Source organism: Oryctolagus cuniculus, chromosome 20 (assembly GCF_964237555.1).
Source record: "Oryctolagus cuniculus chromosome 20, mOryCun1.1, whole genome shotgun sequence".
NCBI classification, from domain to species: domain Eukaryota; kingdom Metazoa; phylum Chordata; class Mammalia; order Lagomorpha; family Leporidae; genus Oryctolagus; species Oryctolagus cuniculus.
The window spans coordinates 21,260,947-21,288,379 of record NC_091451.1 but is presented as its reverse complement, the minus strand read 5'-3'; the positions used below and the strand labels follow the sequence as shown (position 1 = coordinate 21,288,379).

Sequence of the window (27,433 nt, the reverse complement as noted above, 5' to 3'; positions counted from 1 at the left end):
GTGTTTTTGTTTTGCTTTGCTTTGTTTTGTTTTATTAAAAAGGCAGAGTTAGAGAGTGAGAGAGTGAGAGAGTGAGTGAGAGAGAGAGAGAGAAAAGTCTTCCACCATTGGTTCACTTCCCCAAATGGCCTCAACAGCTGGAGCTGTGCTGATCCAAACCCAGGAGCTTCTTCCTGGTCTCCCACACGGGTTCAGGGGCCCAAGGACTTGGGCCGTCCTCTACTACTTTCCCATCCATAGCGGAGCTGGATCTGAAGTGGAGTGCTGGGACTCAAACCAGTGCTCATATTGGATGCTGGCACTGCAGGTGGAGGCCTCACCCATTACACCACAGTGCCAGCCTCTGGTCCCAGATATTTTAACCTATGGTTTCCTTGGGAGAACATTTCTGGACCCAGGTGACTTTCAGAGATGGCAGCCCATTCAGCTGGTGAGTGACCAGCCCATGGGGCCTCCAGCGCATTGTAACAGCCCTCACCTCTGGGGCAAGGCTAAGTGGACAACAGGTAGATATCGGCCTTTGCATAGGTTGGTCTTCCAGCCTGTTGGTCACTGGTTGAGAGATAGGTGCTCACATTCTGCATACTCCTTGAGGGTTGGGACTGTGGCTTAGCCTCAGGTTTATTTCCAGAGGCGAGGACAGTGTGCCTGATGTGGTCGGTGCAGAGTAAGTGCTCAGTAAACCAACTGATTGAATGAACACGTGAAGGGATCACTTGTTGCGTACTTGGGACACAGCATCCAGAAACCAGACTTACTCCCGGTTCTCAGTGGAGATGCTGCTAAGCCCTGAAAGTGACACCACTGACCTGGATTCATAAGCATTTATTAATAGCAATGTCATGCTGACGTTCACGTGGGATTTCCTCATAGTTCCTCCCATTCTTAGGCATTGAGCTAGAACAACCTTGCATACCATCCACAGGCCCTGTTAAGAGAGCACATGGATTACCATAAAGTGACACGGAATGCTGGTTACCAATTTGGGATCTGGAGCTAATCTGCCTAGTTCTAAATTTTAGCCCCAACATTTAAAAAAAAATTTTTTATTATTTACGTTCATCCTTATTTGAAAGGCAGAGAGACAGATAAAGATATTCTGTCTACAGGTTTACTCCCAAAATGCTTGCAACAGCCAAGGTGGAGCCAGGCTGAAGTCAGGAACCATAAACTCAACCTGGGTCTCCCACATGGATGGCAGGTGCCCAAGCAGTTCAGCCATCATCTGCTGCCTCCCAGGGTGTGCATTAGCAGGAAGCTGGAATTGGAAGCAAAGTTGGGATTCAAACCCAGGCACTCTGATATAAGATACGGGTGTCCCAAGCAGCATCTTTACTGCTGGGCCAAATCCCTGGCTCTAACATCCACTTGCTATGTAGACTCAAGCATGCCACTTAATGTCTCTGTGGCTTCACTTGCCCATCCGTAAAATGGGAATACTGAGTACCTACCTTATAGGGTTGTGAGGATTACCTGAGCTGGTGGATGTAGAATGTTTCCTGGAGCAATCAGCATGTGGTTAGCACTCAGTGGATATTGGCTGGTCGCCTTACTATGAAGAGCCCTGCTATGGGACTTAACAAGAGACAAATTGAATGACAATATGAGATCCTGTGCAACCTCTCCCTCATCATCACACTCTGCAAAGCCAAATGTGCTACTGATTTTGAAATAGCATCTGTGTTGGGCACAGAATATATTGTCTTAACTTGCTCTCGTCCCTGGATGGCGTTCCAATTCATTATTCGTTTCCTGGCAGTCAAATCGCATGCCTTTCCGGGTGATGGTAAGACTGCTTAATACACATAATCCCTTTAATACCCACCCACTGTGTGCACCGAGGCCCCTCCTCCCGGTCATGGGCTACGGAATCTTCTCTCCCGTTCCCCTAAGTGGCGCAGCGTCATCGCATTCAGGGGGAGCTACTCTAACCACTGCAGCTGTTCTAAAATTGTGAACGCACCAACAGCTGCCTTCCTTCCCTCCATACTCCCCCAGGCTCCCATCACGCAGGCTCCCGCCTGTCCCCTCTGCTGTCACAGGGGGCTGAGTGTATGTCGGGATTCACGAGCCTAAAAAGGCAAAATTCTGAAAATTCTCCCGGAAAAATGCCAGTTATGTTCCCACCTCCTCCAGAGCCAGTTTATTCCTGTGTTAACATCGTTATTATCCTATTATCATGGGGCAACTCTGACAACAAGAGACACAAGACTCGGGACAGATATCACCAGTGTGTCACACAGATTTGCCTTTGAATTAAAATATGTGGGGCAATGATGACTTGAGAGCACAGGGAAGGTAAGTTCTGCTTAAAGATTGGGGGGGGGGGGCTGGCACTGTGGCAGAGCAGGTTAAGCCTTCACCTGCAGTGCCGGCATCCCATAGGGGCACCAGTTCAAGTCCCAGCTGCTCCACTTCAGAGCCAGCTCCTTGCTGATGACCTGGGAAAGCAGCAGAAGATGACCCAAGTGCTTGGGCCCATGTACCCACATAGGAGACTAGAAGAAGCTCCTGGCTTCTGGCTTTGGATCAACCCAGTCCTGGCCATTGCGGCCATTTTGGAAGTGAACCAGCAGATGGAAGATATCTCTCGCCTTCTCTCTCTCTGTATCTCTGCCTTCCAAATAAATAAATCTTTAAAAATAAAAAAAATTTGAATTTTTTTTATTTGGAAGGCAGTTACAGAGAGAGATGGAGAGACAGAGACAGAGAGACAGAGAGAGTTCTTCCATCTGCTGGTTCCCACCCAAAATGGCCACACAACTGGGGCCTAAACCAGGAGCACAAAGCTTCTTCCGGGTCTCCCACGTGGGTTCATCACTTGGGCCATCCTCTGCTGCTTTCCTAGGTGGATTATCAGGGAGCTGGATTAGAAGTGGAGCAGTTGGGTCTCAAACAGGTACCCATATGGGATGCCAGACAGAGTCTTAACTTGCTGTACCACAACTTTGGCCCTGCTAAGCCCTGCTGCAATCAAGCACAGTAAGTGAAAGTCTGCATAGTAAAACAGATGAATGTGGAGCAGGAATTTGATGCAGGGGTTAAGACACAACTTGGGATGCCCACACTGCACATCGGAGGGCCTGGGTTTGAGTCCCAGCCCCTCTTCTTATTTCAGCTTCTTGCTAATGAGCACCTGGGAAGCAGCAGGTGATGGCTCAAGTACCTGGTCTCTGCCACCCATGTGGCACACTCAGGTTGAATTCCAGGCTCCAGGCTTTCAACTGGCCCAGCACTGGATGCTGCAGCCATTCGGAGAGTCAGTAGCTAGGAGACCTCTCTCGTTTCTCTTTTTCTCATTCTGCCTCTTAAAAAAATGAATTAAATGACTAGCCATCTTTTAAAAAAATATTTCCTCTGTGAAGGCTGCATCCTCAAGGATTTAGTTAAATAGCTCCTCAGTCCACTTGAACCTGGTCAATAGTATGGGGCCTTCTCAAACCCTATTTCCTCAAAAATACCGTTGTCGCTGCTGACCTGAACTCCCTGACCCATAGTGGCCTAATCTAATTTGGTCAGGTATTGGGTCCTAGATTCTCTCCTGGGCCTAAGCCCCTTGAGGCAGCCTCACCAGGGTGGGACACCAGGGACAGCAGCCCAGCAGGCAGAGGCTTGGTGTTCTAGCAGTCCCAGTGAGGTCACATCTGGCTGGGCAGTTCTTTGTGGGGCCCCAGGCAGGACCATGAGGTCCCTAGGCAGGTTCTCCCCTCCTATCCACACTTGCGTGGATGGAATGCAGGAAAGGTGGACCCTGCCACAGATGGCAGGAAAGATGCTGACCACTGGTGGCTGTCACCATGGAGGCACGGGCACCACATATACTGCCCTACCCACTCAACATTCCGGCTTGACCAGTTCAAGTTCCAGCTGCTCCACTTCTGATCCAGCTCTCTGCTATGGCCTGGGAAAGCAGTGGAAGATGGCCCAAGTGCTTAGGCCCCTGCAACCTAAGTGGGAAACCTGGATGAAGCCTCTGGCTCCTGGCTTTGGCCTGGCCCAGCCACAGCCATTGTGGTTCTGATGAAATGAACCAGCAGGTGGAAGGTGTCCCCGCCCCCCCCCCACTGTAACTCTGACTTTCAAATAAATAAATAAATCTTAAAGAAAACAAAACAAAACCAACCACTCATGCCTGTGTGACGCAGCAGTGGGGCAGCCGGCCAGGTCCCTTCTGCACCCTCTGCTTTAGGCTTTGGAGACAGACGTGTGCAGGCCCCCTGGCTGCACTCAAGTTCTGGTTTCCCTGGACCTGGTGCTCCTGCTTCAGCTCCACTGACATTCCCCACAACCCTATCATTCCCTCAGGATGTCTTTTCAACCAATTTTTTTTTTATTTTTCATTTTATTTGAAAAGCAAAGAGAGAGCATTTCCATTCACTGGTTCACTCCCCAAATGCCCACAACAGACAGCGCTGGGCCAGACCAAAGCCAGGACCCAGAACTCACTCCAGGTCTCCTATATGGGTGGCAGGGACACAAGAACTTCAGCCATCACCTGCTGCCTCCCAGTTTGTGCATTAGAGGGAAGCTGGAATCAGACACAGAGCCAGGACTCAAACCCACACCCTGATATGGGGTGTGGGCATCCTAAGCTGCACCAAACTTCTACTCCATGACGTTTTTTCTTTAAATTTTTATTTATTTATTTATTTTATTTAGACAAGAGAGATAGGGAGGGAGAGAGAGAGAGAGCTTGCTTGGCCGGCGCTGCGGCTCACTAGACTAATCCTCCGCCTGCGGCGCCAGCACACCGGGTTCTAGTCCCGGTCGGGGCGCCGGATTCTGTCCCGGTTGCCCCTCTTTCAGGCCAGCTCTCTGCTGTGGCCAGGGAGTGCAGTGGAGGATGGCCCAAGTGCTTGGGCCCTGCACCCCATGGGAGACCAGGAGAAGCACCTGGCTCCTGCCATCGGATCAGCGTGGTGCGCCGGCCGCAGTGCGCTGGCCGCGGCGGCCATTGGAGGGTGAACCAACGGCAAAGGAAGACCTTTCTCTCTGTCTCTCTCTCTCACTGTCCACTCTGCCTGTCAAAAAAAAAAAAAAAAGAGAGAGAGAGAGAGATTGCCCATCCACTGCCCAAATGCTTGCAAGAGCTAGGGCTGGGCCAGGCTGAAGGCAGGAGCCAGGGACTTAACTCAGGTTTCCCACATGAGTGCCAGGGACCAACTACTTGAGTCATCACCTACTGCCTCCCAGGATACATTAGCAGGACGCTGGAATTGAGAATGGAGCTAGGACTCCCGTCAGGTGTTCTGAGGTAGAATGTGGGGTCCCAGGCTGCATCTTAACCACCACACCAGATGTCTGTCCCTCCCATGACATGGGGGAATCATTAGTTCTGAGGTGTAGCTTCTGCCCCATCAGTCAGTCAGTCATTCAGCAAACATTTGTGGGCAGCCTGAGCAGGCAACCGAGTGAGGAACCGCACAGCCCTTGTCCTCTGGAAGCCCAGGGTTGGAAAACAAAGCATCGATGCTCCCTGGCGGAAGTCAGCCAGGAACCCTGGGCGAGGGCCCTGATCCAGATATGGAGGCACAAATACAGCTCACTGGAGGTGAGACCTGAAGGAAGTTTAGGAATTTTCCAGCGTGGGGGTGGGTGGGTGGGTGATGGGAAGGACATTCCAGGCAGGTGGAATGGCCCAAGCTAACATATAAAGGACAGGAGAGGTCAACACACTCAGCTTTAAGGTATAAAAGAGCAGAATGGCGGTGCAGGGGAGCGGGGGCGGGCAGGGGGATGGGAGACAGTCTTAGGGAAGTGCCGAGAAGGTCCGTGTGAGAGCTAAGCCCTGGTCACAGTGGGCCCTGCCTGCCTGCTGAAGCATTTGGGCTTCATCCAGGGAAAGACATGAGGGGGTTTCCGCAGGGGGACCATCAGATTCGTGTTCTCAAAAGGACCCACTGATAGCTGGGCAGAGGTCGGTCAGCAGACAGCAAGCAGACCACCAAGAGCCAGCATGGAGAGCACCTGCCCCCGGCCAGGAGTGGGGGGAGGGGCAGGAACACAAGCTTCCGCTGCAGTCGATTATTAATAAACGGCACACTGTGATTCATCTACCTCCCCAATCCGAGCCTCACTACCCCGTCCGGCCCCTGCAAGCCCTGGCTTTGATTCTGGTTCTTTTCCGTTTCCTTGTGCCTCCGCAGCTCCCTTTCCTGAATTCTCCAAGGTGCTATTTCTCTTCAGCCCTGTGTACCCGGCTGCCAGGTTCCTCTGATTGGCCTTTTTTAGTTTAGTTTTTTTTTTTTTTTTTGCATGGACAGTGCCCCAGTTTTTCCTTCCCAAATCCCTCAGAATTGCTTGGGCCAATGGAATAGGAGAGTCTGAGTCAAGTTCCTAGTTATGGGAACCCCACTGCTGCGGTGGCTGCCAGGGAGGGGAGAGCCAACACGGCAACCTGAGCTCCAGCCCCAGGTCTCACGTGCTGCCAGGCTCCAAGAGCCAAAATGTGCACAGGCCAACCCCTTGTCCCCCTGACAGCTCCGCCAAGTCCACCAGAACGTACCCGGGCTGAGTGTGTATGGGAACCCAGGCCGGCTCCTTTCTCCTCCCTGTACTCGGGGCTCAGGCCAGACACCTGTGCAACAAGCTCCCAGAGCCCTGTGAGGCTGGGTCCGGGTGAAGAGTTCCCAGTTTGAGGCACCTAGCACTTTCAAGTTCATGGAATAACGAACCATGTTATGTCAGGATTCTGTTGATTGCTCATCTAGTTAAGTCAGTGTCTCTAAACATATTAAGACTCAATAATATATCCAAAAATAATACTGCTTGGGAGATACAAAGCTAAGCAAGATGTCATAGGTGATTAAGTCAAGCGAGCACCGGTCTTCCCACCAGAGACTCAACAGCAGCATCTTAGGGGGTCTTTGAACTGTAAGGAAAAAAATTCTCCTGGGGAGATTTGCTCCTGGTAATGTAGGAAGTGCATTATCTTAGGCCATCAACTCGCCCCTAAAATCAGACTACCGTGTTTGCCTGTCTGGCTGCTGCTCCTAATTCCAGATGAAAAATCTCTGCCATTCAAAGCCAGAGCGGTTTGTGTATAATTTATGAAGCCCTTGGGTTCCTTCGAAATGAAAAGAGTTGCTGAAAGAGAAGTTGTTCTGATCGTCATGCCAACAGCAGGCCCACAACATCAGCTCACAAACACACTCTGTCCCAAAGCCCAAAGCACATACTCTCACGTCGCTCCTCCATCAAAAAAGATCTTTCCATTCCCTTCCAGAACAAACCTCCTTCACGTACAATGTCCCTTCCCTGTAGTGGATGCAGGCCTCCTCCCTCAGTGAGCTGGCAGGAACACACATACGCACACACACACACACACACACCCTCCTCCAACACACACCTCCCTTCTCATTCCCCAAGAAACTGGGGGTGTGTGTGAATGTCTGAACTGATGACATATTGTGACAGAGCACGCAAGAGAGTGAGGCACAGCCTCAAAGCAATGCAGGTCACGGCAGTAGGCTTTATATAACCCAGAGCCACGGAGGGACCCAAAATAGCAGCTCCCTGCTGCTCAGTTAGTCTCCTCCATCAACCAGGGATAAAATTAGAGCAGGCACTGACGCGCACCTGCGTCTGCGGAGGGACTCCAGGGAGACAGCGAGAACAGGCTCGAAACTCTGCCATCGGCCACGCAGCCTGCCAGATTTTTCAGACCCAATCTGTCACCAGACAGAGCCGTGAATGTGTGTGTGTGAGTGCGTGTGTGTACATGGGTGTACGTGCATGCCATGTGGAGCCCCGCTCTGAGAACATTTCAAGGGACCAGCTAAGGAGCTGGGGGCAGAGAGCTTGACTTCCTGGGGCTTTGGGAAGGATGCTCCAGGTTTTCAGGAAGAAGTCAGTTCCCACACCACTCGGGGTTTGCTTTTCACTGCCCTCGACATCACTTCTCTCTGGCCTAGCTAAGGTCAAGGTGGGCCCCTTTAAAACCTCATTCTGCACAACAAACAAACAAACGACAAACAGAACCAAAATTCTACTGTGTTTATTTCAGTCCAACCAAACACTCACAATCTGGAGCTGAAAAGTGGTGCCAAGAAGTCAGGCAGAGACACAGAGCTGGCTGTTGTGTGGGCCTCGGGGCTTTGACCTTGTCTGGGAGCCAAGGACGCAGCTCACAGGTGCGGTGGGCAGAAACGCTGTCCCGCTGAGCAGCAGGGCACTTGTTCTTTTTCTGCTTGAGGGAAGGCAGCCCAGACCTACTGTTTTCCCAGAGAAAAGGGTTATCGGGACAGGCGTTTGGCCTCGTGGTTAAGATGCAGGTATGATGCCAAGTCCCACCTTGGAATACTGGGCTCAGGATCTGGCTCTGCTCCTGATTCCAGCTTCCTGCTAATGCAGACCCTGGGAGTCAGCAGGTAAGACTCAAAGAGTTGAGTCCCTGCCAACCACATGGGAGACCTGCATGGAGTTCCTGGCTCCTGGCTTTGGCCTCACCCAGTCCTGGTTGTTGCAGACATTTGGAGAATAAGCCAGCAGATGGGAGATTCTCTCTCTCTCTCTCTCTTTCTCCCTGTGTGTGTGTCTGTCTCCCCGCCCCCCTTTCTTCTCTCTCCTCCATCTCATTGCCACTCAAACAATTCTTTTAATTAAAAAATGGTTTGTCATTTTGAGGACTATTCATTTGAAGACTTTTTTAAATAAAAAAAATGTTTATTGGGGCTGGTGTTGTGGCCTAGAGGGCTAAGTCTCTGCCTATAGCATCAACATCCCATAGGGGTGCCAATTTGTGTCCCAGCTGCTCCTCTTCTGATCCGGCTCTCTGTTATGACTTGGGAAAGCAGTAGAAGATGGCCCAAGTGCTTGGGCCCCTGTACCCACATAGGAGATCCGAAAGAAGCTGGCTTCAACCTGGCCCAGCCCCAGTCACTATGGCCATCTTGGGAGTGAACCAGCAGATGGAAGACTTTCTCTCTGTCTCTTCCTCTCTCTGTCTGTAACTCTATCTCTAAAATAAATAAATAAATAATCTTTTAAAAATGTTTATTTATTTGAAAGGCAGAGCAACAGAGAGAGGGGGAGAGGGAGAGGACTCTTCCATTCACTGGTTCACTCCCCACATCAGCCAAGGCTAGACCAGGCTGAAGCCAGGAGCCAGGAACTCAATCTGGGTCTCTCATATGGGTGGCAGGGACCCAAGGGCTTCAGCCATCACCTGCTGCCTCCCAGGGTGCGTAGTAACAGGACACTGTACTGGAAGTGGAGCCAGGACTTGAATCGAGCTGTTTCCATACAGGATGAGGCTGTCCCAAACAGCATCTTGTGCCTCCCCTACACTAATCTTTGAAGTAATTCTCCTGTCTAGTTGCAAACTGAGAAGAGCACAACAGAGGATCTAATCAGTCAGCATAGCCACTTTTCTTCAGCCTCCACTTTGTTTTCTTCTCCAAGTGTTGAGCTGCCCTGAGGCCCCTCCAGCTTGCTGCCCCAGGACGGCACCCTCACTTCCCCACGTCTATCTCAGCCCCGGGTTTTTGTGCACATCAGCCAACATCTCTGGCTCCTCTCAGTCCTCTCCAAGCTGCCCATGTCTGGCTCTTCTCCACACACACACACACACAAAAGGAGCATCCAGAAGCTGCCTCAGAAGCCAGGAGCTGATCCTCTTCCGTACCGTGCGGGGGGGGGTGTGGGTATGCATCTCGCTCCACCAGCACAGCTGTGATGCCCCGTGGGTGAGACCAGGAGCCTTGGAGAGAGACCTCTGAGGAAAGGACCTTTCTAGAGGTGGGAAGGAGAAATAGAGGGAAGGGAACTTCCAAGTGAAATTCCTGCTGCCGGACACTTTTTGTTTAAGCCTACATTGCATAGTCACAAAGAGTGAAAGACACGAGCTGACTGACAGAATACAGCAGGGCGGGCAGCTGTTGGGCTCCACGGTTAAGACCCGGCTTGGGAGGCCCACATCCCATTCCAACTGCCTCAGCTCAAGGCCCAGCCCTGCTTCTGGTTCCAGCTTCCTGCTAATGCATAGCATGGCAGGCAGCAGGTTACGGCTGAAACACCTGGGTTCCTGCCACCCGTCTGAGAGACCCAGATTGAGTTCAGGGGTCCTGGCTTCAACCTGGCCCAGGTGCAGCTGTTGGCAGGCATTTGGGGAGTGAACCAGTGGATGGAAGATCTCTATCTCCCTCTCTCATTTAAGTAAACAGCAATAAATCATTTTTTAAAGATGTATTTATTTATTTGAGAGGCAGAGTTACAGAGAGGCAAAGACAGAGAAAGAGAGTTTTCCATCCACTGGTTCACTCCCCAGATGGCCACAAGGGCCAGAGCTGTGGCGATTCAAAGCAAGGAGCCAGGGACTTCTTCCAGATTTCCCACACCGGTGAAGGAGGTCAAGGACTTGGGCCATCTTCTACTGCTTTCCCAGGCCATAGCAGAGAGCTGGATCAGAAGTGGAGTAGCTGAGACTTGAACCGCTGCCCAAATGGGATGCTGGCACTGCAGGCAGTGGCTTTTACCCACTACACCACAGCACCTTCCCCAAAAAAAATTTTTAAGGAAGAAATTTTGGAGACTTAGTATTCTCTCTTTTCAGTACTGTCCCCTTCTTCCTATGAGCCTTCAGCCCCACTGGACACTGGCCCCTCAGGACAAGTCTGCTGCTGTTGGACAGGTTTCTCCAGGCCCTTCCTTTGTGAACACCTCTGCTCTTGGCCTCTCTCCCTCCTGTATGTCCTTTCTACCCTTCTCTTCCCCACTCCCAGCTCCAGTATTTGAGCCATCACTACCAGGGAGCTGGATTGGAAGTGGGATAGCTGGGACTCAAACTAGTACTCCAGTATGAGATGCCACCATCTTAAGTGGTGGCTTAACCCACTGTGCCAAAACGCCCACCCCAGAGGTCATCTCTTTAACCTCTTGGGTTTGTGGAGTGGCTCAGCTCTCCATGACATTTTGTATGGGCATAAATAGATTTGCTCATGCATGTAATACATTCCGTAATAGCCCCCTAAATAAGTTATTGTTTCAGATCTTCCTTCTGGCTTTAGGCTATAACATTTTCCTCGAATGTGCTGGGAGTATCAGATCCTCCATGACAACATCTTTTAAATTGCATGTAATAACACTGAGCCTTAGTCAGCTGCGGCTAACTCCGGGTCTGTGATTACATATCCAGGCCTCAACTCTTGGCAAAACATCATCTCTCTCAGTCTCAAGACTGTCCTCTAAAATGCTCCCCCAGGCACATCTGCCAAACTTTTTGCCGGCTGTCTCTGTACCTCATGTGGGTGACTTCAGTTTATTGTGGTTATGCTGTCCTCTCCAAGACAAGTGCACTCGCCAGTATGTGCATCCGGGCTTCTGGTCCAGGAATGCAGCTACTGCAGTCACAGATGACCCCAGAAGCAGGCAATAGGTCAGAGGTTGATTTACCTGATCCCCACCCCATCTCCATACACATGTGTGTGTACACAGACACAAGCACACACAAGTATGCACACACACACACACACACACACACCCTTCTTTATTGGCGCCACTGATGAAATAAAAATCCATAACAGGAGACAGGCCTTTTCAGGCAAAAAGATTTATAGGGTGGAAGCTCCTGCATGGGACCTGGGGGTACACCCAAGGTACACAATTCCTGCAACCCTGGTTGGACATTACCTTGGCCTTGGGAAAGAGAAGGGGGATTTCTTGTGGATCTGGGAAGTTAAGCCCAGCACCTTAGGGGTAGGGACAAGAGGAAGAGAGACATGGCAGTGACCTTTCTGTGCCACCGGTTCAGGCACATCAGGTGCTTCCTGGAGTAGGCACCGTTCTCAGAGCCCGCTTCCTGCACGCCAAATGGGCATCAGGATCCTACCCACCTCAGGGGATTGTTTGAAGGATTTTATAGAACCATGTGTTTAAGACACACAGCTCTGGGCTTGGCACACAGAAAACCATGGGTATCCTTTCTCTATCCCTTTATTTGACCCATAATCAAGCTCAAAGGAGATATTTCAGAACCTCAGAAACCAGAGCTGCCGGTTGCTCACCAGGTGCCAGGAGCAGCTCTGGACCAAGCAGACAGGCTCGGTGGCTACCTCACCTCCAGGCCGGGAGTGGCAAGGAAGGCGTTTGGCAAGAACCCCAGGAGTGAGACAATAGGTGTGAATGATGAAACAGGAAGTCTGAGTTGCAAGCAGCGCCTGCAGTGAGCCACCCCTGGAGAACACCTAACTTGGGCTGCTGATCGGGCCCTGAGCCATCACTCAGCTCAGGCTCCAATGGGGAGATTTGTGTCAATGGCCAAAAATGAGAGAATCTGGAGCTACAGCTCACCAGGGGAAGGGGCTGAAGCGGCAACCAAGGGCCTGGCTGAGCCCACACAGGCTTGGCCTTGGAGGTTCCCATCCTGGGCCACCAGATGACTGCGTTGGACACAGGGTTCAACCTCTCCGTGTTGCAACTCTCTTATCTCTGAAAGGGGCAGGGAGGTTGGGAGAGTTCATGGTGATAACACGTGGAGAGCCTAGCATAGTGCCTGGCCCGTTTCATACCTGTGCGCTCCCTCCCACTTCCCCTCCCCGGCGGCGTCTGGGACACCCCTCCACCCCTTCCTTGTCTCCCCGCCGAAGACGGTGGCCCAGGCTCCCGGGGCTGACGCCAGCTCCTGATTGCTTCCTATTGCCCCACATCTGCCCTTATCACTGGTTATTGACTCTGAGACTGGCTGCTCTCTGCTCCACCTGGCTCCTTCCTGCCGGGTGGCTTCTCCTGACGCACTTGGACAGCGGGGGAAGGGTTGGGCCAGGCGGCACCAGCACTGATGTGAGAGGGTTCTGCTTACTATTCCAAACTTAGAGGAAGGGATTGCTTGAAAAATGCCTGTGTGTCCACGTGTCTGTGACACGCTTCCCTTGGCAAGCCTGCCTCCTTAGGGTGCCCAGGTCACAGCCCTTTCTTTGAACCCTCTGCCTGGTTTACTTCTGACCACTTCCATGCTTATCTCTGGGCTTCTCTTCCTTGACCCATCTCCGAGGTGCTGGGGTTCCACCCTCCACATGCTCTCGGAGTGACCTCAACCACAACCCTCCCCCGTGGATTTCCAGGTCCAGGCGTCTGGCTCAGACCTCTCCTCTGCCCACAGGTCAGCATGCCCAGCTGCCTCCAGAACACTTCTACCTGGAGGTTCTGCAGCTCCTCAGATCCAATAGGCCTGTAGTATATGCTCAATAAATTTAAATTTTTAAATGTATGTTCATTTTTCACTTGGAAAGCGGAGAGAGAAGCAGAAAGACAGACAGACAGAGATCCCCTATCCACTGGTTCACTCCCCAGATACCCACAACAGCCAGGGCTGGGGCCAGACTGAAGCCTGGACTCAATCTAGGTCACTTGGGTGGCAGGGACCCAAGCACTTGAGCCAGCACTGCTGTGTTTCAGGATGCACATTAGCAGCAAGCTGGGAGTGGAAGCTGAAGAGCTGGGACGCGAATCAGGCACTCTGATGTGGAATGCAGCCGTCCCAAGCAGCAACCTAACTGCTTTGCAAACACCCTCTCCCCAGTGAGTTGCTGGGTGTTAAAACTGGACCCTCATTGCCTCTCACAATGTTCTCTTGCTGGTTTCCCCACACGCACATCCTTCCTAAGGGCCGTCTCTGGTCGTACCTCTCCAATGATCAAAAAATCTTCAGTGGCTCCCCAGTGTCTAGGTACAGAACTCCAATCTCCTTGACATACCGGCTCTGGCGCTGGTCTCTGACCTCCTCATCTAGAAGTATTGCCCTCTACACACAAAACCGTTGATCTCCACAACCCCTGCCCAACTCTTCTACTGTTTTGTGCCCCAAGAAATGGTGCATCAAGAAACTTCAGAAACAATAGCCTTATAGGTTAATTCTATCTCCTAAGTATGTTTAGGCAGTATCCGTCTGTCCCCTGTGGAGTGGGCCATCCCCGTTAGGGCCGTGTTGTGTGTCCCTGGAATCTTGCACCACTGCCCAAATGGACCACCCCTCCACGGCGTCCAGTCCTCATTCTCCAGAACTGCTCCCCGAGAGAACTTTCTGGAAGGGAATCTGTTTCCATACTCTTACTTAAAATCCCTCAAGTTCTCTTTCTCTCTCTGTCAGAAAGGAGACTGAAATCACAGGAGATACTGTAACAAATATGGTTTAAGATAAAGAGCTGTTCAGGAGGCCTTAAGTTGTAAAGCAGAAGAGTGAAAAGACAAACCATGAAGGTTGCAACGTAAAAAGCTCCCCCTCCCCACACGGGCTGCAGAGACAAAGGGAAGGAGTGGGGATTAGGAGAAGGATGAGTCTGCCGCTTATCTGCCTGCCTTCCTTGCAGCCCCAGCTGAGCCATTCCTGCTTTTCCACGGAGGCTGCCCCTGGCCTGATGCCGCTCCCCGGCCTGCTCCCCGCCGTTGTTCCTGGTAATGCAGCCCGGAAGCCTATCCTGGCCACAGCCCCCATTCAGGGGGCACTCACAGCCCCTCTGTGTAGCACACTGTGTTGTCATGGTTGTTTACTTGTCTCTGAGCCTCGCTCAGCACAGCAGGGCAGACCTTTCTCCTTCGCCTCTCCAGCTTCCAGGACATTTCCTGGCACATAGTATATCCTCAATAAGTTGTTGGGTGTTCAAATCAGACCCACGGGGTGGGTGTTTGGTGCTGCAGTTAAAATGCCGCTCCCTCGGGATGGCTGCATCCCACATCAGAGCGTCAGGAGATGAGTTCTGGCTCTGCTCCCAACTGCAGCTTCCTGCTAACGCGCACCCCGAGAGGCAGCAGGTGGTAGCGCAAGTAGCTGAGTCCTGTCTCTTTGTGGGAGACCTAGATTGCATTCCTGGCTCTCAGCTTCAGTCTGGTCCAACCCTGACCATTGTGGGCGTTTGGGGAGTGAGCTAGCAGACAAAAGCTCTCTCTCTTTTCCCAAGTGTCTGCCTCTCAAATAAATAGGCAAATAAATAAACTTAAAAAGATCAGACAAGGGGGCAGCATTGTGGCATAGTGGGTTAAGCTGCCACCTAGCAGCACCAGCATCCTGTATGGGCGCTGATTCAAGTCCCAGCTGCTCCACTTCTGATGCAGCTCCCTGCTAATGTGTCTGGGAAAGCAGTGGAAGATGACCCAGGTTCTTGGGCCCCTGCACCCACATGGGAGACCTGGAAGAAGCTCCTGGCTCCTGGCTTCAGCTTGGCCCAGCTCTGGGCTGTTGCAGCCATCTGGGCAATAAATCAATGGATGGAAGACCTCTCTCCCTGTCTCTTCTCTCTCTGTAACTCTGCTTTTCAACAAATAAAATAAAACTAAAAAAAAAAAAAAAAAAAAAAGATCAGACCCACACCACCCCTGACATAAATGCATATTCTCCTGCCTGATTTCTCCATCAATTCTTACTGGCTAAGGGCCAGCTCTGATCACAGCTCTCCAACGATTGACAAATCTTCCATGGCTCCCCATTGTCTGTGGACTAAAGTCCAAACTCAGTAGCATGCTCTGTCTGACGCTTGCTTCTGACCTCCCTATCGAGGGTTATTGCCCCTGCACATACACGGGCTCCTCCCATGCCATACTCACTACTTCCTGAACACCTCGGATCAGAGTTCACTCTGTTGCCTTCATTAGGAAGGGCTTTGGGGGCTACCTTTGCCTGTTGCAGGTCTCCCTAAACTTCAAGGCCAGCTACTTCCAAACACCTTCCTGCGGGGAGGGTGTTCGATGCCGTAGTACAATGCCACTGGGATGTCCGCATCCCATATTGGAGCGCCTGGGTTCAGCTTCAGATCCAGCTTCCTGCTTATGTGCAGGCAATGCTCAAATACTTAGGTCCCTCCCCGCATACATGGGAGTCCCAAATGGAGTTCCTGGCTCCTGGCTTTGGCCTGGCCCAGCCCTTGCTGTTGTGGGCATTTGGGGCGTGAACCAGCAGATGGAAGATCTCGTACTCTCTCTCTGTCTCTGTCTCTCTGCCTCTCGTACAAAATGAACATAAACAAATAAGAAAAATGTAGGGGGCCGGCACTGTTGTGTAGGCAGTAAAGCCACTGCCTGCAGTGCCAGCATCCCATGTGGGTGCCAGTTTGAGACCCGGCTACTCTGCTTCCAATCCAGCTCTCTGCTATGGTCTGGGAAAGCAAGGATGACCCATGTGCTTGGGCCTCTGCATCTTCATGGGAGACCTAGAAGAAGTTCCTGGCTCCTGGCTTTGGACAGACCCAACTCTGGCCATTGCAGCCATTTGAGGAGTGAACCAGCAGATGGAAGATCTTTTTCTCTCTGCGTGTCTTTGACTTTCTGTAACCTTGCCTTTAAAATTAAAAATAAATCTTTAAAAATAAGTATAAAAGGAAGACAGAGACCTCCTGCATGCTGCCATAGTGAAGGAGTCTGGAGCCTCAGATATTTAACCAGCCCGTCCCTCCCTGTGGGTCTGGTCCAGCCTTCTCTTGCCCCTCTCCTCCTTACTCTGTCTGCACTGTGATGCTGGCCTTCTCTGAGTTTCTGGAATGTGCCATGCTTTTTCATGCTGCTGAGCGATTGCGCCTGCACCTGCTCACCTTCCACGCCCCTCTTCCCTGACCCGCACACCCGGCGAGGGCTCTGTTGCAGTCTCCCGGCACCCTGTGTCTGTCCTTATGCGCTGCCCCCATGCCCGTCGGCTCTGCTGGACTGCACTCTGCCTCGCAGCAGGGGCTGCAGGTATCTTGTTCTTATACTCACGTGCTTAGCTCAGTGCCTGTGCACACGCAGAGGAATACTCTGTGAGTGTTATTTGCCGACAAGTTCCCCGTTGATGGCATTGCTCAGCAACCCACAACAAAACGCTGTTGGTATTTACTTCTCCCCATTATAATGGTGAACTGCATTTTTAATTAAAAAACTTTTATTATGGATATTTTAAAAGGTATAGGGACAGCATTTTGGTGCAAGAGGTTAAGCGGCTGCCTGCAACACTGGCATCCCATATAGGAGCGCTTGTCTTTTTCTGTTTCCAATCCAGGAGGTTCCCTGCTAAGGCATCTGGGAAAGCAGTGGGAGACCCGGGTGGAGTTCCAGGCTTGGGCTTTGGCATGGACCAGTGCCAGCCATTGTGGCCATTTAGGGGGTGAACCAGTGGATGGAAGATTTCTCTCTCTCTCTTCCTGTCTCTCTCTGGCACTCTGCATTTCAAATAAATAATCTTTAAAAATTTTAAAATAATACAATAACCCCCTTTTCCATCCCGCTGCCTCGACAGTCATGGCATTTGCCCAGCCTGGTCTCATCTGTTCCTCCACTCTTTTGTCCCTAGTTTATTTCAGAGCACATCTCAAACTCTCAAACATCATAAATCCAGCATTTCTTGAGGGTTACTGTGTCTTGTTCATCTCTACTTTTCACACAACCCTTAACTTGGCATCTGGCCCCTAATTAATTAGATACAAATGTCATTTGTTCAAAAATTCATTCAACAAACGCTGAGTAGCCACTACCTGCCAGGTTCCACTGCAGTCACTGGGGACAGATTCTAGCCAGAGATCACTGGGAAGGAAGGAATGGAAAGCACCCCGTAGTGGTGAGTGTAAGGCAGGTCATTCAAACAGGATGATGACAGCAGGTGATTCCATGGCTGCTCAGAACAGGAGAGAGCACCGCCCTGAGCAGGTAACCTTTCACCTGGAACCCAGTGGGGGCCAATCGCAGGCAGCTGAGCGGGAAAAGCACTCAGCCGCTGCAGGGTCCCAGGGTGGCGCCTGCTTGGCTGTTTGAGGAAGAGAGAGGAGGGTGGCATGGCTGGACCGCAGAGGCTGGGGAAGTGGCGGGCGTGAGGCCGAGAAGCAAGCGGAAGCCACATCCTGTGGGGCTGCTTAAGGCAAGGCAAGGAGTCTGGGCTCAGTGGATTTGTTGGGAATCCATTTAAGCAGGGAGGGATGTAGTCTGTTTAGAAGGTTATTTTGGCAGGTATGGAAAATAAACCTTAAGGCGTCAGGAAGACCAATTAGGAGGCAACTGCAGGGGCAGGCATTTGGCACAGCCGTTAAGTCGCCGCTTGGGACTCCCCCATCCCGCCTTGCAGTGCCTGGGTTGGAGTCCTCGCCATGCTTCTGATCCAGCTCTGCTCATTTGAAGCCTGGGAGGCAGCAAGTGATAGCTCAAGTACCTGGATCCTTGCCATCCGTGTAGGAGACCTGGATGGAGTTGTGGATTCAGCTTGGTCCAACTGTGGCAATTGCAGGCATTTGGGGCGTGAACCAGACGTTGGAAAATCTCTCCATCTGTCTCTCTGCCTTTCAAAATAAGTAATTTTTTTTTTTTAAAGAAGCAATTGCAATAGCTGGGGAGAGAAGGATACTATCTTGGCCCAGATCAAGAGCAGGGGAGATGGGTTGGAGGCAGCAGAGTGGACATGCCTGGCTGATGGCTTACTGTGGAGGTCAAGGGAAGGGTCACAGACAGGACTGCTGAGAGGAGGGAGGTGGCCATCAGGAAGCACGAGCCAGGGAACAGCCTAGTGGCCATACATGACCCCCAGCGCAGTGGCCATACATGACCCCCAGCACAGTCAGCCTTGCCCACAGTTTTATTTCTGAGGTTCTGGCCCCTCATCTGTAAAATGGGCAGCAAGGGTTCTGTCCAAGGTGACCTGGTGAAGCATGTGCCAGGCCAGTGGCGTCTGGCACAGAGCCAATGCACAATGAATGGGTGAGTGTCTTCCTCCACTGCCCCACCCTGAAATACACCTCTCCACCCATCAGCCACAGCCTGCCTGAGGATCCGTCTGGGGAGTGGGCGGACGGCCCTCCCTCTGGGAATGTCACAGTCCCCGGGGCGAGCCTGATTCACTCACTCTCTTGTTGGGTGGCTCCTGATAAGTCCAATAGGAAGGGCTGGGACAACAGGGAAATTGCTGTCCCGGGGCAAAGGGTTTCCGGTGAGTGAGACCCAGGATTCCCGGGCACTTGGCCTTCTCCCAGAACAGGGGAGAATGAGAGGGGCTGGAAGAGTGGGAGCCGCCGCTGTTCTTGGCCTGATCTGGGGAGGCTGGGCCCCCAGAGAGCAGCTGCCCTGTCTTCAGGATTCCTGCTGGCCCTGTGACCCAGGGGACACCTATGGCCCTAGGAATTTGTCCCAACTTGCACTTAGGGAAACACTTCTGGGCCTTCCAGAACTAACCCATGAGCAGGGGCCAGGGCTTCCACAAGTTCCTCCCGCCATCCTCTGCCTCCCCACTCCCCACACAGCACAGGGCTCATCTTTTTCTGTTACATACATGTGTGCGTGTGCACATGTATGTCCTCTCCTGTAAGTAGGTAATGCATACAGAAGGACTAAAAGATGCGTTAAAATGTTAAAGCTGGGTTTCATCTGAATGGCAGAACTATGAGTGATTGATTTATTTATTTTTAATATTTGTGATTTTCTGCAGACCCAGATGGAGTCCTGGGCCCCTGGCCTTGGCCTGACCCAGCCCTAGCTGTTGCAGGCATTTGGGGAGTGAACCAGAGAATTGGAAGATCAGGGTCTCCTACATTTGTCACAGGAACTCAAGCACTTGGGCCATCATCTGCTACTTCCCAGGTGCATTAACAGGGAAATGAGTCAGAAGCAGAGTGGTTGGGGCTCAAAATGGCACTCTGATATGGATGCTGACAACACAGGTGGCAGCTTAACCTGCTGTGCCCTGTACTCCCATTTTTTTTTTAAAGATTCAATTTATTTATTTGAAACACAGAGTTACAGACAGAGAGAAAGGTCTTCTATCTGTGGTTCACTCCCCAAATTGCCACAATGGCCAGAGCTGTGCAGATCCAAAGCCAGAAGCCAGGAGCTCCTTCCAGGTCTCCCACATGGGTGCAGGGGCCCAAGCACTTGGGCCATCTTCCACTACTTTCCCAGGCCATAGCAGAGAGCTGGACTGGAAGTGGAGCAGCAGGGACACAAACCAACACCTATAGGGGATGCCGATGCCACGGGTGGAGGCTTTACTTGCTATGCCACAGCGCCGGCCCCCTTGTACTCCTATTTAATAAGTGGAGAAACCCAAGTCTGAGGAGATGGTGCCTCCTATCCAAGGCCTCTGAGTAGAAGTGGAAGTTATGGAAAGAGAATAGTTTCAGCTTTCCTAAGTCCGTGGGAGTGCATACCTAGGGAAGAACCTGTGGCTATAAATAGTTTCTCAAGAGGGAATACCAAGTCCCTGAGAGTGCAGAGCAGTGTCCCGTGACTCGCTAACCCAGGACGGAGCAAGGAAGAGCCGTGTGTGCGCGCAGGCTGCACCGCGTTGTGGAGGAGCAACAGAGTTGAGAAGCACATGTCACGTGGTCCACATCTGTTTGGGTGGACGAGAGCAGGAAGGTGGACAGAAGAAGGAAGATGGATGAGCCGTTTCCAGGGGCGCAGTCGGCGAGAGCATAAAGATGCGTGTAGATTTGTGGCAGGCAACATTCACAGTGACAAGAGTGTTAGCAACTAAAGTGCTTCAGCACAGATTTTGTTAAAATAATTTTGGCATATTCATACTATCAAAAAGCTTTTTAGCCCTTAAAATGACGAAGGCCATATATTAATTATTAACATGCAATGGTGGTTGGGAAAGCATTTTTTTTTTATTTGAAAGGCAAAGAGACAGACAAATCCAGAGACAGAGAGATCTTCCATCTGCTGGTTCACTCCCCAGATGCCTGCAACAGCCAGGGCTGGGCCAGAGCAAAGCCAGGAGCCCAGATCTCCATCCAGGTCTCCCACGTGGGTAGCTGGAGCCCAACCACTTGAGCCGTTCCCTTCTGCCTCCCAGGGTCTTCGTTAACAGGAAGCTCTGTATCTGAGGATGAGCCCAGACTCAAACCAAGGCCATCCATTATGGGATACAGTCATCTCACTGCTCGGCCCACCACCTGCCCCAGGAAGAATGTTTTTAAGTAGAAAAGATGATATGATAGAACGTCTAGAAGGAGCCCAGAGCCCAGCTCTTCGCAGGTTTGAGCAGGCAAGGCTCTTCAATGACAGCTACCAGCAGCTGCAAGGGGTCTGTGCCTGTCCCCTTTATTTTTGCTTCATTGTATTTTGCAGTTTTTCTGAATTATATATTTTTAACAAACAGGTTGTTTTTAAGATAGGGAAAAGGAACAAGAATTCGAATCTGCTTTTAAATCACAACTTCTGATTCCCTGGACCTAATCCCAGGCGTCTTCCCTCCTTTCTTGGCCTCATTGCTCTCAGGGCACACCTGTGCCCCAGGCTGCTGGTGGGAGAAAGGCTGTCACAGCGCTGTGTGTTTCCCACAAAGTCCACACACTCGCATCCTGCCGCCCGTCCCGGGGCTTGTCCACGACAGATCCTCAGCCCCAAAATAAACAGGCAGGCTGTTTCCTCTTCCTAAAGGGGAAGCAGAAGCTCCTGGTGAGCAGAGGGAAGGGTGAGCCCTGTCTAGACCACCATCCAGGGGGAATTTTGTCCACACAGTTCCCCGTGGAAATCCCCCGAGGCTCAGCACAGTCCTGCTGACTCAGGCCACCCATGCGAGGGGCTCCTGGGCTCGCAGCAGACCTGACCTCTCCAGCACCCCCTCCACACAGTCCCTCCTGGGTGCAGGGTGATCTTCCCAAGAGAGCTTGCTCAGCTAAGATAATGGGTCCAATCAGAACCTCCGTGACTGATAGGCCTGTCCGGGGTAACCTTGAGCCGTGCCTGGAGATACTCTGGGGTGATGGCTGGGGAGACTCTAAGAACACGTGCAATCTACTCGCCCAGGTCCGTGTTTGTTTCTGAGTAAACGAGCAAGTACACAGTGACAGCCAGCCACAGGCAGTTCATCCCCCAGGATCTGTTTGACAACCTCTACTGACCTGCTGGTTGTCACAGCCAGGGGTGTGTGTGTGCTTACTGGGGCCCGGTGGGTGGAGGCCTGGGGTGCGGTGGAAATACTGCACTGCACAGGACAGCACACAGCCCCCCCACCTCACCCCACCCTGACAAAGAACTATCCATGCCTCTCATCAATCCCAAATGCCAGCGCTGCCCAGGTTGGAAAAGATCTGGTGAAAGGTGTGCCCTGTGCTTTATAGATGCAAATAAGAGGGGTCCTGGGGATCTCAGCAAAGGGAGATCCCTCTGGGAGAAGGATTTTCCTAAAGAGCAAGAGTAATGTCTCCAAACTGATGGCTCCACCAAAAACATGGTATTAGCTCTATTTAGAAAAATACTGTTAAAGCAAGCTCTAATAAGTATTTCTCATTTTTAAAAAGATTATTATTATTATTTTGCTTGAAAAGCAGAGTTACAGAGAGGGAGAAACAGAGAGGGAGAGAGATTTCAGTCACTTGGTTCACCCCCCACATGGCTGCAACAGCGATCACTGGGCCAGGCTGAAGCCAGGAGCCAAGAGCTTCTTCCAGTTCTCCCACGTGGGTGGCAGGGGCCCAAGCACTTGGGCCAAACTTCACGGCTTTTCCAGGCCGTTAGCAGGGAGCTAGATTGGAACTGGAGCAGCTGGGACTCAAACCAGTGCCCATGTGGGATGTTGGCACTGCAAGTGACAGCTTTACCTTGCTATGCCACAGTGCTGGTCCAGCTAATAAGTACTTTCTGGAAAAAAAAGATTTATGTATTGATTTGAAAGGCACAGTGACAGAGAGAGAGGAGACACAGAGAGAAAGAGATCCTTCATCTACTGGTTCACTTCCCAAATGCCCACAATAGCCAGGACTGGACCAGGTTGAAGCCAGGAATTCATATGGGTCTCCCACATAGATGGCAGGAGCTCAAGCCTGGAGCCATTTTCCACTACCTTCCCAGGTGCATGAGCGGGGAGCTAGACTGGAAGTGGAGCAGCTGGGACCTGAACTGACCCTCCAATATGGGATGCTGGCATCACAAGCAGCTGCTTAACACTGCACCATAGAGCTGGCTCCACTTTCTTTTTTTTAAGAAAAAAATAAAATAAAATAAAAAGGAATATGGAGAAGTGTGGGGCCAGTGCTGTGGCGCAGCGGGTTAACACCCTGACCTGAAACACTCGCATCCCATACGGGCACCGGTTTGAGACCCGGCTGCTCCACTTCCAATCCAGCTCTCTGCTGTGGCCTGGGAATGCAGTAGAAGATGGCCCAAGTCCTTGGGCCCCTGCACCTGTGTGGGAGACCCAGCAGAAGCTCCTGGCTCCTGGCTTCGGATCAGTGCAGTTCCATCCATCGTGGCCAGTTGGGGAGTGAATGGAAGACCTTTCTCTCTCTCTCTCTCTCTCTCTCTCTGCTTCTCCTCTCTCTGTGTAACTATGACTTTTGAATAAATAAATAAATAAAGGTCAAGAGGGTAGAAGGAGAAAAATCTAGATTCTGGCTACCAGCTTTATTCCGATTCTGAGCACTGGGTGACTAGAGACAGACTCTTGGCAGGAATCCAGCAAAATAAAGCAAAAGAGTGGAAATCTATATTTGTCAGGTTAAGGTTTATAATTGTGTGGAGTCTTGCAAGCAGCTTTGACCACACTAGAGAGACAATACCAAGTGAACCAAGAATTCACCAATGCTCTGGTTCACTTAATTAACAAAAGGTTATATGTCTATGGTTGAAGTTGCATCAGTGAAGATTTTAATTAACTATGCCTGCAGTAGTAACATTTGCCAGATTTTTGCTTTGCTTCTCCCTGAAAACCTTGAGACATCTTTTTAAAATTTATTACTTTTCTTTATTTGAAAGTCAGACAGAAATGCAAAGCCAGAGAGGGAGATCTTCCATCCATTGGCTGACTCCGCAAAGACCCACAACGGCCAGGTCTGGACCAGACCGAAGCCAGGCGCCCAGAACTCAATCTAGCTCTCCCACGTGAGTGTCAGACACTCAGCCACCTAGACATCCCCAGCTGCCTCTCACAAAGCACATCAGCAGGAAGCTGGAGTTGGAGGTGGAGCTGGGATTCAAACCCAGGTGCTCCAGATATGGGATGTAGGCGTCCCAACCGTTAAGTCACAACACCTACTTCCCGCTTGGATATCCTTGTCCTCTGGATCCTTCCCAGAGATCTGAGTTGATTCCACAAGCATTTGCTGAGCCTGACCCATGTGACAGCTATTTGGTAGCCGCTGTGAATATGCACGTAGTGTGTGGAGACTAATTTGGGATTTTGGGATTAGTCTAGGTTTTGTTTTTTTTTTTTTTTTGACAGGCAGAGTGGACAGTAAGAGAGAGACAGAGAGAAAGGTCTTCCTTTGCCGTTGGTTCACCCTCCAATGGCCGGCGCAGCTGGCACACCGCGTTGATCCGAAGGCAGGAGCCAGGTGTTTATCCTGGTCTCCCATGGGGTGCAGGGCCCAAGCACTTGGGCCATCCTCCACTGCACTCCCTGGCCACAGCAGAGAGCTGGCCTGGAAGAGGGGCAACCGGGACAGAATCCGGCGCCCCGAGCAGGACTAGAACCCGGTGTGCCGGCGCCGCAAGGCAGAGGATTAGCCTAGTGAGCCGTGGCGCCGGACCTAGTCTAGGATTTTGAGAAAGGCTTGAAAAGATGATCTGCCTCTCATGGGCAAGGACACAGAGTGAGTGAGAGCCGGGCTGGTTTGGAAGACAACGGCTCAGGGCATGAGATGATCAGGATATCCCAGTAGAAAATGTTCACAGAGCTGTAGGAGCAGGAGGGCTGGAACTTAGACGGGACGGCAAGCTCAAGAACTAAATGTGGAAGCCTTTCACGTCAAGGTGAGTCCACTGAGATGGGTAGAAAGTAGTCCTCCAAGGGCTGGACCTTGAGGTACAATTCAGAGAGGAGGAGGAGGAGGAACAGAAAGTAGCAAAGATGAGAAAGAACAATTAGATAACTGGAGAGAAACCCAGGAGAGCTCAGCACTATTGCAGTTCAGATGGGGAGCCTTAAAATTTTTTTAAAATTTATTTGAAAGGCAGAGTGACCGGGAGAGAGAGAGAGAGAGAGAGAGAGAGAGAGTATCTTCCATCTTCTGTTTCACTTCCAAATGCCTGCAAAAACCAGGGATGGGCCAGGCTGAAGCCAGGAGCCGGGAGCCCTATAGAAGTCTCCCTCCCAAATATATGGGCCAGACAGGTGCGTTAGCAGGAAACTGGAGTGGGAATGCAGAGTAACAGGGACTTGAACTGACGTTCTGATGTAGGGTATGGGCATCTCAGGCTAGGAGTTAACCCACTGTACCACAAGGCCTAATCCAGGTTGGAGGGCTTTTTGTCTTATTTTGTTTCACATTTTATTATTATTTTTTTTAAATGAACAGTCAAGGAGTGTCAAAGCCTCATAGCATGAACACTGAGAAAAGAACCTGAGACATAGAGTGACCAACTCTGTTCCAGCACCCACAGTCCCACATCCCTGGAACATCTCAGTCCTGGGCCGCCAGGAGGGTGGGGCGGGGCAGAGCCTTAGGTGAGGTTCTAAGTTGGGGCACCAAAAGTGAGCAAGTAGTGTCAGTACATTCCCAGTTAGAGACCGCCTTTTAAAAACCCAGATTCCACGTTGGCCACATCCTCTGACCATGCCCCTGGCCCAGATGCAGGCCAAGGTTAATTAACGGAACTAGTTGGATCCAGTCTGTGAACATCTTTGATCGCTTTTGAGGGTTTTGGCCTGGGAGCATTTCCTATCATAAAATTTAGTTAGGCAAACTCTCATTTGGCTCGAGCACAGTTTCTCTAAATTGCTTTCACCAAGCGATGGCTTTTACTGGAAACCCAGCTGTCGAGATAGTTGATGGCCTTTCAGAAAAGAAAAGAAGGGAAATTTCAAAACGGACGCACCTGATGGAGAGAGGCAAGAAAATGAGATCCTGTCGATGAAGCTGGAGGCCCCGCTTTGAGGAGACGGCCGTGGGTTTGGGGGACCACCAGGGGCAGCTCCAGCACCCAGAGCCCTTAGCTTCTCTGAAGGTCAAATCCAACGTGTCTTTGTTAGCAGTAGTTGCAAAATGCCTTTTCCAGGAATATCTTGTGTGTGCTGGAAAGCAGGGGGGACCGTGGACGACGTTCACGGGCTTTGTTTTTGTTTTTCACACACTCCGGGTTCTGCCGGTTTCCTTTAAGCAGGAAGCCAAGAGTTGGCAGCTTGTGGGCCCGCTCAGCCTGCAAATGTGTTGTGTTTGGCCTGCAGGGTGTTTGCGAAAATTTTGAGTTAGTTGCCAGCATTTAGAATTCAGGAGAGTGAACATAAAAATCTGGATTTCCTGCTTTTCTCGCAAAATGGGAAGCTCCAGAGGCACTGGGGCCGCGTAGCCACACAGCCGCACGGCAGAGGAGAGCAGGGTCTGGGCAGCCGCTGCCCCCTGGGATGGGGCACGTGTCCTGCCCCAGCGCCATCCTCTTCCTGCCCCTCCCCCGAGCTCCCGACTTTCCTTTTCTTTGCCTATCAGGCCCACTGCACAGACTCCACAGAGAAGGAGGTCTCCAGAATACCTCGGTCATTCATCCCGAGCCGCTTGCCTTAACCCGTTTCCTGTCCTACATCCCAACATGTCCCCAAGCCTTGGAGGTTCTGACACCATGACTGGTTTCCTGTTTGTGGATTCGACTCATCCTCTTGGCTGGACACCTGGCAGCATCCCCCAGGCTACCTGTGCTTCCTGCCCACCCTGCCCTGGCCCCTCTGAAGCAGGAAGACCCACCCATGTTCCATGAGGCTGACAACCACAAAAGCCAGGCCACAGGCACCCCCACTTGGTTTTCTCACTTCGGGTCTTTCCCTGAACTGATGTCCCACCCCCTCCTCCTGTCAAGGCACACCCAGTTCCTTCTTGAAGTCATCCCTTGATGACTTGGCCAGAGATCTCAGCTCCTCGACTCTTGGCCTCCCTCAGATGTTGTGGAAACTTGGCCTGTGCCTCTTCCCACTTAGAGCGTCTTCAGTTCAGCCTGGCTGCAGCCTTTGGGAATAACACCAGTCAGAGTAAGGCTGGCCACTGCAACAAGCAAACCCCCTACATTTCAGGGTCAACAGTGAAAGTGTCTTCCTCATTCACCTAACAGCCCAGTGTGAGTTGTCCTGCTTCAGAGATATCTGAGTCCCCTTTCTGTGGCTGCACCAGAATACCTGAGACTGGGTCATTTATAAAGAAAAGCTGTGTGTTTGGCTCTTGGTTCTGGAGGCTGGCAAGTCCAAGGGCATGGCGGCAGCTCCTGGCAAGCTACTCCCGCTGTTTGACCTCATGGAGTAAGAGCCCAGTGGCACACATGTGCCAGTGGGAGAGCCAAGCCAGGGACCAGCCCTCCAGACAAAGGCATTCAGCTACCTTTCACAACCTAACCGCCTCTCTCTCTCTCTCTCTCTCTCTCTTTTTTTTTTTTAAGATTGCATTTATTTCTTTCAGAGGCAGAGTTACAAAGAGAGGGAGAGACAGAAAGAAAGGTCTTCCATCCACTGGCTCACGCCCCAGATGGCCCCAATGGCCAGAGCTAGATCTGAAGCCAGGAGAATTTTCCAGGTCTCCCATGAGGTTGCAGGGGCCCAAGTGCATGAGGCTTCCTCCACTGCTTTCCCAGGCCA

The 27,433-nt window shown here is 51.5% G+C and overlaps 1 long non-coding RNA gene across 2 annotated transcripts; it reads right to left on the bottom strand.

Annotated features, from left to right (window-relative positions):
• Positions 1–810: 810 nt before the first annotated feature.
• LOC108178627 (uncharacterized) lies at positions 811–25,978 on the bottom strand. 2 transcript variants are annotated; one of them, XR_001795360.3, is made up of 3 exons: positions 25,696–25,978; positions 1,474–1,575; positions 811–928 (listed from the first exon to the last, which is right to left on the bottom strand). It is a non-coding gene; the product is annotated as an uncharacterized lncRNA (long non-coding RNA). The 2 variants fall into 2 exon arrangements; XR_011384930.1 differs by having other exon boundaries at positions 1,452–1,575; positions 25,696–25,943.
• Positions 25,979–27,433: the final 1,455 nt, after the last annotated feature.